Source organism: Lutra lutra, chromosome 6, assembly GCF_902655055.1.
Source record: "Lutra lutra chromosome 6, mLutLut1.2, whole genome shotgun sequence".
Taxonomy (NCBI): Eukaryota; Metazoa; Chordata; class Mammalia; order Carnivora; family Mustelidae; genus Lutra; species Lutra lutra.
Window position 1 is genome coordinate 68429304 of NC_062283.1, and position 12670 is coordinate 68441973.

Below are 12670 nucleotides of genomic sequence, written 5' to 3' on the forward strand. Positions count from 1 at the left end.
GGGACATCTGACAGCCCAACTCTGAACGTGACACTGGAGCCATCAGAGTTGCATCGGCCCAGGAAGGAGGGCCATGGTGCCCACACCCAGAACAATCCTCCAGGGCTCTGTGTCCCTGGTCCCCCCACTTCCTCAACTCCTCGCTGTTCCTCCTCCCTGACTTGTTCCTCACCTGCCAGTACCTCCCGAGGCTCCATGCAGGCCCTGTGGCCTCGGCGACACACAGCCCGCACCACCCATTCAGAACCTGCCCCTGGACTCCACAAGCACGTCTTCCTGCCCTCCCCCCTCAGCCTCAGGACGCCCAGCACCTTCAGGACATCACCAGAGGCACGGCCCACCTTCACTGCCAACTCCAAGCCAGAAAAATTCCCAAATTCCTTGGTATGCCTTCCAGACCCTCCCAGTCTGGCTCTGATTAACCTTCCCGGCCATTTCATCCAGGTCTCGAATGGGACCTTGAGTGGTGGCTCTGTGCCATGTCACCCAAACTGAGCCGAACCACGGCTCTAGAATGCTGACCATGGATCCAGGAGGTTGCTGCGGCCACTGTGCTCGCTCCCGAGGCCATGCCAGTGTAGCTCACACTTGTTGAAGGGGGTCTGGGTTCTCCACCCAGGTCCCTCAGCCTGTCCAGCTCCCGGGACAGCTAGCTGGTTAGCTCTAGGACCAATGGTGCCGGCTGCTCCTGCAGGTCACCTGGGTCGTCGAGGTTGGTGGCTTGGAGGTGGCAGCCTGCCCTTCCTGCAGACCCCCGGCGCTTTTTCACTGGTTCAGTTCATTATTGCTCCCCCCATTTCACACCCACCCCCCGCCCCCACTGCCCGCCTGAGGAGCTTAGACTCACTCAGAGGCATGGATTCTTTAAGGAGCTGCCCTGGGGTGCCTGGGTGGCTCAGTTGGTTAAGTGTCCAACTCCTGATTTCGGCTCAGGTCATGATCTCAGGGTCATGGGATCGAGCCCCAGGTTGGGCTCCCGCTGGGCATGGAGCCCGCCTGGGATTTTCTTTCTCCCTCTGCCCTTCTCCCACTCCACCCTCTCTGTCAAAAAATAAAAAGAAAGGCTTAAAGAGCTTAAAAAGCTCTTTAAGTAGCTTCCCTGGGTAGAAGGTCAAATCCCACACTCTCTATCACTCCTCGTTGCTCTGCTTCTTTTGTCAAATCCGACCTATTTGCTTTGCAAAGGCCAGTAACTGAGCTCCACTTCTCCTCATGTGTGGAATGGAGATCATGACAGAGTCACCCTCACATGGTGGGTGTGCACATTAAATGGGAGAGTAACGTGTAAGGGCTACAAACATTCTTGCTCTTTTTTTTTTTCTAACAGATTTTATTTATTTATTGGACAGAGAGAGATACAGCGAGAAAGGAAACACCAGGGGGGTTGGTGAGGGAGAAGCAGGGAGCCCAATACAGGGCTCGATCCCAGGACCATGGGATCATGAACTGAGCCAAAGGCAGCTGCTTGATGACTGAGCCACCCAGGTGCCCCAACATTCTTGCTCTTGACCGAAGACCTTTGCTATGGTTACCCGCTGCCTTGACCAATCAGTTCCTTTTCCCTGGAAACAGCCTGTTCACTTCATCCAGGAAGCCTTCCTTGCTACCTACCATTGGCATTCCTTTTCCTCCTGAGAGACCTGGTATGCCTCTCTGTTTACTTTGATGTCTTCTTCCCCACGTCATTAAGGCACCCACGCAGTTACCAAGTATTTCTTGAGCACCTATTGTGTGTCAGCATTAGGCTTGAAGTTATAGATGAAACTCAGTCCCTTGCCCCTTATCTCATAGTTTAATTAGGAAGATGGGCCTGTTAACCACTAAAATATGATGTGGGAAATGCTCTGAACGAGGGTTCCAAAGAAGGGGCATCAAAGTCTGTAGAGAATAATGGGTACTATGAAGGAAGTCTTCCTGGCAGAGGCAAACTGAAGGGTGAAGGATGAATTAATTCTCCAGGTGGACAAGGTAGGAAAAGGCATTCAAAACAAAGAATAGAAACACCCGGGGGCTCAGTGGGTTAAGCCTCTGCCTTCGGCTCAGGTCATGATCTCAGGGTCCTGGGATGGAGCCCCTGTTAGGCTCTCCATTCAGTGGGGAGTCTGCTTGTCCCTCTCCCTCTTCCCCTCCCCGCTGCTCATGCTCTCTCTCTCTCTCTTTCTCTCTCTCTCAAATAAATAAATAAAATATTAAAAAGAAACAGAAGGCACAGCATATACAAAGGAAAGGGGTGCAGACTTGAGAGACCAAGGCTAGATGGGGAAGAAGAGCAAATAGTCCAGCACATCTGAGAGTCCTGGAGCCAGGGAATGGAGGGACACAGGCTGAAGCAAGCCTGGGGGTCTGGCCTTGGCAGGCTTTTTCTGCTGAGCTGAGATGCTTGTGAACCAAGGGGAGTGGGTACAGAGTTTTAAGCAGGGGAGTCCCTGAGCCTCTGGGCATGAACATGTCTCCCTCTGAGTGGGGGCGACCTCTCCGCTTCAGGGCTCTTGTGGTCCTTGGCATGAGTAAGTCTCATGCTTTCTCTCCTCTGCTTTCAAGCCCTAAGGAGGCTGGTTGAGCTCATTCCCCTGCAGCCCAAATAGGGGGAAAGTTGGAGGGACACAGGCAGGGAGGGATACCCAAGCGGGAACTGCTGGGCTGGGCAGTCACGTGGCTGACTGTCTCAACAGCTCTGCCCTGGGCTGCAAAAAGGGCTTTGTGGGGGCACCTGGGTGGCTCAGTGGGTTAAAGCCTCTGCCTTCAGCTCAGGTTGTGGTCTCAGGGTCCTGGGATCAAGCCCCGCATCGGGTTCTCTCTGCTCAGCGGGGAGCCTGCTTCCCCCTCTCTCTCTGCCTGCCTCTCTACTTGTGATCTCTCTCTGTCAAATAAATAAATAAAATCTTTAAAAAAAGGGGGGGGGGGCTTTGTGTGCAGTCTGGAGGCATCCAAGGGGGCTCTCACTAGCAGCCCTGGAGCAGCAGGGGGCATTTGGGGAGTAGGGGCTGCTGGGGAAGAAGTGTCAGAATTTAGGACCTGGATGCTATGTGTGCGTGTGTGTGCACACAGCCCCCCATGTATGTGGCATGTGTGTGATGTGTGTGTGTGTGCATGATATGTTTGTGCATGTGGTGTGTGGTGTGGGGGGGTATGTATGTATGTATGTATGCAGTATTTGTGTATATGTATGTACATACACAGGAAATCTCCAGTGCATGAGGGCATAGCTTTTTCAAGGGGGAAATGAAGACGCCAGGGGGAAGCATTTATCTTTAGCAAGCCAAGGCCCAGGAGGGGACAGAGCCGTGTGTTCCCAAGCCTCCCCCTTGCCCCTACCCCTGCCTGCATCCAGCCTCAGTCAAGCACAGCACCTACCGAGAGCTTAATGGCCTGTGACAGGCTGTGGGGATGACGGGGCTCCAGGGAAGACGCAGGCAGCCAGCTGAAACCCGTTCCTGAGGCTGGTGCGGCCTTGCCACCCCAACCCATGCACGCTACTTCCCAGTCCCCTTCCCCCCCCCCCCCGATTTGTCCTCTACCACACTACCGGTCTTTGGGAGGTCCTGTGCAGGGTGGGGGGGCTGTCCAAGTCAGGGGCATGGAAGGGCAGAGGCCACACTAGCAGTGTCAGTGCCCTTCGTTGCCAGTCCTTGATTTAGGGGGAGAAAGCTGCAAAAGTCCCTCGTAGGAAGACTCAGCTCCCCTGTCCTCTCCCAAACAGCCAGAATTTTCCCACTTGTCCCTCAGCTGGAAATCCCACAAAAGCCCTCTTGTAGGAGGACTCCGTGCTGCCGCCTGCCCCCTTCAGCGGTTGTGGGGGCCAGCCCTCAGGTGGCTGTCTGCCTTCCTGCCCGTCACCTTTCCCAGAAAGCCTCCCCTATTTGCCTGCTGTATACCCCTGTCCCCTACAGTCTGGTCCGGGAGTCCTGCATGTTTTCGGGCCTCACAGTGTCATTACGCAGAGGTAGATCGCTCCGAGGGGAACACGGGGAGACCAAAGCAAACACGTCCATCAGCGTGTGCTAAGCAGAGCGGCTGCCCTAGGGCCGCCAAGGTGGCTGGAGGACCAGACAGCAAATCTGTGTCAGCCTTGTCGTGGGTGGCCGGCGAGGACGTCAGCATACAGCATAAACAACTCTTTCTTCTTCAGCATGCGAACGATCAGGTTTCAAAGTTGGCATTCTCGGGGATTGGGCAACGTTTGTGCCAGGCCCTGGCATGCACCCCACTATTCAGGAAGGACTCAAGGTCACCAGAGGCAGGCATCAGGTGGGGCAGGGAGGGAAGCAGCCTGGGAAACTGGAAACGAAAAGGGAGAGGTGGGGCTGGGCTAACCCGATGGTACAGGAGGCAGGAGGGAGGCCCCTGGGAGGCTAGGAGGGAGCCGAGGGAGGGATTATGTTTCTGGGGGAGGAGGGGGTCCCCTCCACAGAGCCAAGTCCCAAATCTGGGCAGGAGGCACTAGAAGGGAGCCAGCCGGGCACAGCCAGCACCCAGGAACCGTGCCAGGCCGCGCCTGAGGATATGCCCGGAGTGTGAGCACACGGCCAGCATGTGGGGCCTCACAGCTCAGGTCACTCCTTTCATCTCCACACAGCTGTGGGCCTTTCTTGAGGACCACTGGGGCCTCTGCCGCAGCGCCCAGAGAAACTCAAACAGTCTGGAGAGGACTGACAGGTTTCTGGGTGGGAATAAAGAGAACAAATTGCTCCTGCATAGCCAGCTGCCCTGCCCACGGCGACCTTTCTTCCGCAACCTGCTTCCGGACATGAGCTACCTCTTCGGGTCTTCCCACACAACAGCGGGACTTCTTCTCTGCCTGTGAGAGCCCCCCACTACTGCACTTGCTCTGTTACTAAGCTCCCTTTTACACATTACCGGGAGTGCTATTTCATAACCCACCACGCAGGAGCCCACTCCGATCCAGTTCTCCCATCAAACGGCAGCACGATCCCCTCCTTTCTTCCCACCAGCTTTCTCCCTTCCTCCTTTCAGCAGAGAGCCCCCATCCTAGGAACCTGGGAAAAGAAGACAAAGGATAGGCCCAAAGCTTGCCTGAGGCCTTAGTCCTTACAAAAGCCTGAGAGGGCAGGACATCGGCTTGTTTGTCTCTGTGCCCCAGAAATAAGCACAGGGCCTGCTGCATGGTCAGCCCTCCCCAGATCTCTCCTGAGTTGGCCACAGAACACTCTGAGGATGTGGGAAGGGGTCTTGTGAGAGTACAGGATACTCTTTCCTCACTCTTCTGCCTTCTCTGGGTTTGGCTTTCTGTCTCCTCACCCTGTGCTCTTCTGAGTGCTCCAACAGGAGTGAACCACCATCATCCCCAGGCCCTCACAGGGCAAATCTGAAAGAGAGCTGGCTGAACGTCCACTACTCTCGTCTTAGTTTCCCCACTATCTTCGAAGGCTCCCTTCCACAGGTCTACATTAGTGATATATTTAGTTTATGTCTCACTGGGAGTCATAGCCAAGTCCACAGCCAATGGTCTATAAGGCCCAACTCCCTGACTTCATTTCCACCACTCTTCCCTTTCTTACTCTGCTTAAGCACTTGGCCTCCTCTCTGCCTTTATAATTGCCAAATGCTCACCTCAGGGCCTTTGCACTTGTCATTCTTCCTTCCTAGACCTCTCTTCTGCCAAATAGATACCTGCATGGCTCACCCTCTCACCTCCCTCAACTCTCAGCTTTAACCTCACCTTCTCACCAAGGCCTTTCCTCTTTCCCACACCCTCCCCAAATTGCAACCCCATCACACATTCCCAGTCCCCCTTCCCTGCTTTATTTTCCTCACTTCTCACTTTCTCATATACTGATTTTTTGGCTATGTGTAGTTTCTGTCTCCCTCAGTAGAATGTCAGGGTAGAAAGGCAGGCATTTCTGTCTCTTTTGCTTACTGCTATATCCCTAGCATCTACAACAATGCCTAGCCACATAGTATGTGCTCAATAAATATTGGTTGAAAGAATCAAGGGGGGGCGCCTGGGTGGCTCAGTGGGTTAAGCCGCTGCCTTCGGCTCAGGTCATGATCTCAGGGTCCTGGGATCGAGTCCCGCATCGGGCTCTCTGCTCAGCAGGGAGCCTGCTTCCCTCTCTCTCTCTCTGCCTGCCTCTCCATCTACTTGTGATCTCTCTGTCAAATAAATAAATAAAATCTTTAAAAAAAAAAAAGAAAGAAAGAATCAAGGGGAATTTTTACTTTCTGTCCCTCTTGATTTCTCACAGGGCAGAAGCTCTAGGGCGCTCAGCTGCCTGCACTGTGAACCAAAGTTCACTCTGCCTCTGGCCTCTGCTGGAACCCCAGCCCCAGTCTTCTGGACCAGATACATCTTCCCCTCCATCCAGCAGCAGGGGTGAGGTTAGCCATGCCTCCTTTGCTGTCCCACCCCTTTACTGCAGGCAGGAATGGGAGTTACAACCGGAGGAGGGAACGCTGGTCACTGCACATGACTTTTCCTTTAGTCCAAGAAAAAGTCACCCTAAATAGTGCTTCTTGAAGAAAAGAAAAGGTGCACACTGGAATCACCAGTATGGCTTTCTCAAAGCATTTTATTTTATTTTTTATTTATTTGTTATTTTAAGAGAGTGCATGCACATGCCAGTGAACATGGGAGGGGCAGGGGCAGAGGGAAAGGAAAAGCATTTCAAGCAGGCTGCGTGCTTATAGCACAGGGCCCCTCACTTGATCCCACGCTCCCGAGATCATGACCAGAATTGAAATCAAGAGTCAGATGCTTAACTGACTGAACTACCCAGGCACCCCAAAACATTTTAATTTCCAGACTGCATCCCCAGAGATTCTTAGTCAACTGTCTGGGCTGAGGACTATGTACTTTTGTGTGTGTGTGTGTGTGTGTGTGTGTGTGTGTGTGTGTGTGTAACTCCTTTAGTGATTCTAATGTTCAACCAGGCATTACCAGGGGTCCAGGTAATGCCCTGCCTGTGTTCTGGTATCCCTTGAGGTGCCAAGTCTTGCTGAGCACCCAGAGTGAGCACATGTACTACAAGATGCCAAATGGCATCTGTTTTCTCCAACTGGGGCAACAGTGATCATGCATGGATATTCGTCAGCCCACAGCACACAGACACACACACACTGTGCTACCAAAGAGCAAACCAGAGGAGGCACAGTCTCAACTAGGATTTACAAACTCAAGTAACCTTGGGCTTGTCCTGAGGACAGCTTTTCCTCTGTTACAAGAGGAACTCTCGTCAGGATAGAATGCAGGCCTCCTGGTGCCCCATTTTGTTCTGGTTCTTCCCCTAAGAGAATTTAAATTTGGGAAATTTATTCATTTATTTTATTTTTTTTTTAAGATTTTATTTATTTATTTGACAGAGAGAGACACAGCGAGAGAAGGAACACAAGCAGTGGGTTAGAGAGGGAGAAGCAGGCTTCTGGCGGAGCAGGGAGTCTGATGTGGGGCTCCAACCCAGGACCCTGGGATCATGACCTGAGCCAAAGGCAGATGCTTCACAACTGAACCACCAGGCACCCCAAATTCGGGAATTTTAAATGAAATAACCCATCCTTTCACTTAGAAAAAAATCCCGATGCTGCCAACACGTTGCTAACCCCGGTGATAAAGTTGTTGACCTGCCAAATCTTCCCAAACTGACCCCCGTTACTGTGGGCTCAGGATTTCACATGATCACTTTGGGGCAGCGTCTATCATCCTTCACATTCAGGGTAGGAGGAAATTGCTGGTTCCCGAACTACACAATGCTGAACAGCTGCTCGCTCAGGTCTGTTGGGGCTCCCCAGAAGCTTCATGAGAAAGGCTTGTTGCTGCCCTGTGCTGAAGTCCCTTCCCGCTGGCTTGCACCAGTCAATCGTACCTATCTCTTCCCAACTCCACGCCCAGCGACATGTCACATTAACAGCCTGAAATCAGTCACAGTGAGAGTATTTCCACCTCATGAATTGGCAGGTGCTATAAATTGGAATTTTTTTTTTCTTCCTAGAGGACCAGTTCTCAAACTGATCAGCATGCTACTACATATAAGAATTTAGACTCTGCCAGGGGCTGGTAGGGAAGCAGTAGAGAAGGGAGTCAGTCGTGTTGTCTTTCTAGTTACATAAGGATTCACACGAATGTCTGCAGTTGACATTCAGACAGTGCCTTCCCCTAGATACCTACTAAGAGGAAACTAGAATCTTAGTCCTGAAATAGCTTTTCCTCAATTAAGGAATCATGGTCATACAATAAAATGCCCAAGTTTTTAAGAGTACAGCCTGGTGAGATTTCCCAAGTGCACCCATGTGTGTAATCACCACCCCAACGGAGACGAATGTGTTTCTACCCCCCAGAAAGTTCCTCATGCCTCTTTACAGCCATTCCTCCCCCATAGGTAACCACTGTTCTGATTTTTATCACCGCAGAGTAATTTTGCCTGGTTAAGAATGGTACGTAAATGGGGGCACCTAGGTGGCTCAGTGGGTTAAAGCCTCTACCTTCAGCTCAGGTCATGATCCCAGGGTCCTGGGATCGAGCCCCACATCGGGCTCTCTGCTCTGCGGGGAGCCTGCTTCCCTTCCTCTCTCTCTCTGCCTGCCTCCCTGCCTACTTGTGATCTCTCTGTCAAATAAATAAATTAAAAAAAAAAAAAGGAATGATACGTAAATGGAACCACACAGCAGGCGCTCTTTCATTTCTGGATTATTTCACTCAGATTAATGTTTTTGAGGTTCATCTGTGCCTTTGCCTGGTATCAACAGCTCTTTCCTTGGCAGACCTGGATAGTCTCCCATTGAATGATATCACCTCTCTCTCTCTCTCTGTCTTTTTAAAAGATTTTATTTATTTGAGAGAGAGAGAGCATGAGCAGGAGGAGGGACAGAGGGAAAGGGACAAGCAGACTCCCTGCTAAGCAGGGAGCCAACAGGACCTGGGGCTTGATCCTAGGATCCTGGGATCATGACCTGAGCTGAAGGCAGCCACTTAACTGACTGAGCCACCCAGGCACCCCTGGATGATATCATCTTAATCCCCAGATTCACCCAAAACTCTGGACAAGGGTCTAATCATGTTTGATTTTTATGGACTACAGCAGAAGAAACTTCTCCCCACCTCTTAGGATTAAATAGACGTTTTTACTTTGGCTGCAAGATTCAGATAGATGCACCTTTCTCCCCTAGGCAGAGCACAAAGGGCAGAGCACAAAGCAAGAAGGCATTTGATCCTCTGACAATAGTGTGAGCACGAGCTCAATGAGATGCTCTATCTCCCCACAGTGCAGAGGCCCTAATTCCCCTCTTTGCTCTTGCGCATTTCATCCCAAGGCCTTGGGGCCTGTTAGTCCCAAAGTTGTCTCCCCCCTTTCCTTCAGAAGGCTTGTGATTCCTCACGCCCATACATTCCTGGTGACCTGCACAATATGCTGGAACTCCTGAGACTGTCAGTTATAATGGAACTTCTTTTGGCATACTTAGAATAAGAGGTGTTTCCTGAATTGGGTGGCTCTCTCTTAGCATGCTTCTCTGCTCCTCTAATTCAGAGAGTCCCCTTTGACAGGAACTGCTGGGCGGTTACTAGCTAATTAGAAGCCCCTAACTCCTTGGGTGGAAGCAGCCCTACACCAACAAGGTAACCAACCTGCTTTGCACAGAACCCCAGGGCTCCCTGACAGAGGGAAGGCCCGTGCTCCCCACCCACCCATACCCAGAGTGAACAGAGACAGCAGCCAGAATGTTCTCACCCAGAACTAGTAAACAGGGAGCCTACATCTAGAACAACCCCATTTTCTTTAAAGCAGGGTAAATTCTCCAGTATCCGGTGTGCCTTGCCCCTCCCCGGGTGAGGCCTGACCTTAGCATCATGTCAAATTCACTCCTAACCAGGTTAGCGTGATGTCAACCTAGCTGCAATAATGGGTACTTAGTATTTCGTATTCTCTTTTCATTGTAACAATAGTTCCCCACAGGACTCCAGGGATTGGTAGTTTATATACTTGGCAATTCTCAAGGTCTACAGCAGTTTTATTTCTTGTTAATTTTCTGCTATTTGATCCTACTTTGGGGCATATGGGTCTTCCTAAAATTTTCATTCTGTAAGTGGTGCTACCATAATAACTTTGTATAATTATTTATTTACCTTAAAGTATTTATTTATTTATTTATTTGACAGAGACAGACAGCGAGAGAGGGAACATAAGCAGGGGGAGTGGGAGAGGGAAAGGCAGGCTTCCACCCTCCCCCCCCCCCCGCCCCAGCAGGGGCTCCATCCCAGGACCCTGGGGTCATAACCCGAGCCAAAGGCAGACGCTTAACAACTGAGCCACCCAGATGCCCCTGTACAATTTTTTAAAGTATTTTTGCTTATTGATTCATTTTCTAGAAAACATTTGATAGGTTTCTAGCATGTGCTGGGATCTGTGCCAGCATGAATACGCCAGTCCTGCTCTCAAGGAATTTACAGTCTAACAAGGGAGACAGACAGGAAAGCAGGCAGCCACAATGCTGCCTGGTAAGTAATTGCAGATGGTCACGGGACCACAGGGGGCCACTAATCCAGCCCAGAGCTCACTGCTTTATAGTTCTAAGTACTATTAAATATAAGTACTTAAGTATAGCTCTAAGTAAGAGTTCTAGGTTGCTTAGTAGAGGGAACCCTGAGCAAGATTTTCATTCAATCATTTCAATAAGAATACTTCTCATTTCTAAATCATCTGTTTGATTTCTTTTCAAATATCCCTGTTCTTTTTTCACACTGTCCTTTTCCGCAGTACTTCTAGTCTTTATTTTTGCCTTCATTTGAAAATACATCCCCCCCCCCCCCATAGTCTCTTCCAGATTGCCTTATTATGTCTAGTTCCTGGGAGTACTAATCCTCCTTTTGCCCATTCACTTTCATGATGGAATGTGTTTTGGAATGGTTTGTAATTTTTTTTTTTTTTACTGTGAGGACTTTTTTTTTTTCCTTCCTCTTGGTGTCCCTGTGAGCCCTGGGTTGTAGAAATAGAGTTGTGGCGCAGTTTGCATTTGCTTCTGCTCAGATCCCTAGAGATATAATTGCTTTGGCTGATCTATTTTTTACTTTAATGTCTTTGCTAAAGGAAATTGTTCAAACACTTAAAACCAACTTACTGAACACTTACTGTATGTATGTCCCCATAGTCCCGTATTTGGTGGGGAGGAAGATACAAAACAATGCAAGGCAGCTACATTGTAGACAACGCAACACAATGTAGCTGCCTTTTACCCAGGCACAGACTCAAAGGACCAAATACACACAAAAAGTTGGGTGACCATGTAAGTGAGACAGAGTAAAAGGCCTAGCAGTGAACACCAGTCAAGTTCAGAAGGAAAAACAGGTGGAGAAAGATGGTGAGGAAAAGCCCAGAAAAGGAGGTTTGTGTGACAGAGTTTCAGAAGTAAGGTGAGAGGAGATCCCCTCCCAGCCCCTCCCCCACTTCTTCCCATCCAGAGCCTGACTTCCAGGTGGAGAGTTAGTGTGCCAGGGTGATGTTACCCGAGGCTGTGAATGAACCTGATTTTAAGGTTTCTGTTAAGAAAGCTAAATCCGAATCCAGGCAAAGGGAAGGCATTTAGAGTGCTCCCGAGAGCTAAAGGTAGGTTTGATGAAGGTTGTGTTTGAAGAGAAAAACGTGTAACTTGAAAGGGCTACAAAGGGGGCACCTGGGTGGCTCAGTAGGTTAAGCCTCTGCCTTCAGCTCAGGTCATGATCTCAGGGTCCTGGGATCGAGCCCGGGTCTCTCTGCTCAGCGGGGAGCCCGCTTCCTCCTCTCTCTCTGCCTGCCTCTCTGCCTACTTGTGATCTCTGTCTGTCAGATAAATGAATAAAATCTTTAAAAAAAAAAAAGAAAAAAAAAAAAAAGAAAGAAAGGGCTACAAAGCTTTGTAGTGATTGAGACCAGAAAGAGCCTGGGTAAGAGAGCCCAAGGAGGGGAGAGAAGAAGGGAGGGATGTAGATGAGCAGGATTTGGATGTGGGCAATGTATAGAGTAATTATTGTCAGGAGTGGCAAGGGGGGAGATGGCTTTTTAGGGGGAAAGGTACAAAGAGAGTCAGAGCAGCCTGCAGGAAGCCTGGACCAAGGGGTCAGAAGGCATACCTCTATTCTAAAGAACTTTCCCACAAAGAACACAAAGTACCAGATTCCCCACTGCTGTGTCCTTGCAGACTCTGGGATACTCAATTTTTTTCATATAAACGTTTACTGAGAACCTCCTCTACCAGCAGGGTTGTTGGGCTGAGAGTGGGCATGATTACAAACAGGGACAGGGTACTTGCTGTAATAAATACCTTCCTCACAGGGATATTACGAGGATTTTTTTTTTTTTTTTTTTTTTTTAAGTAGTCTCCACACCCAGCATGGAACCCATCGGGGCTGGAACTCACGACCCTAAGATCCAAACCTCAGCGGAGATCAAGAGTCAAGAGCTGGAGGCCTAATCGACTGAGGCACCCAAGGGCCCCCTCCACGATCGTTCTTGAGTTAACGTGTTGCAAAGCACTTTAACATGCCTGGCATATAGCGAGTGTGAGTTGAAGGCCAGTTATCATTACCCATTTAAATATTAGACTTTCGTTGCCTAGTTCAGTGCCTGTGTATCCTCCCATTTAAAGATGGATTAAAACCCTCACCCCGTAGTGAGGGAGATACTCAAATACTTTAGGGCAAAATACTTTTCTAACTGTGGGCTCTAAGGAACGTTCGGCTACAAAA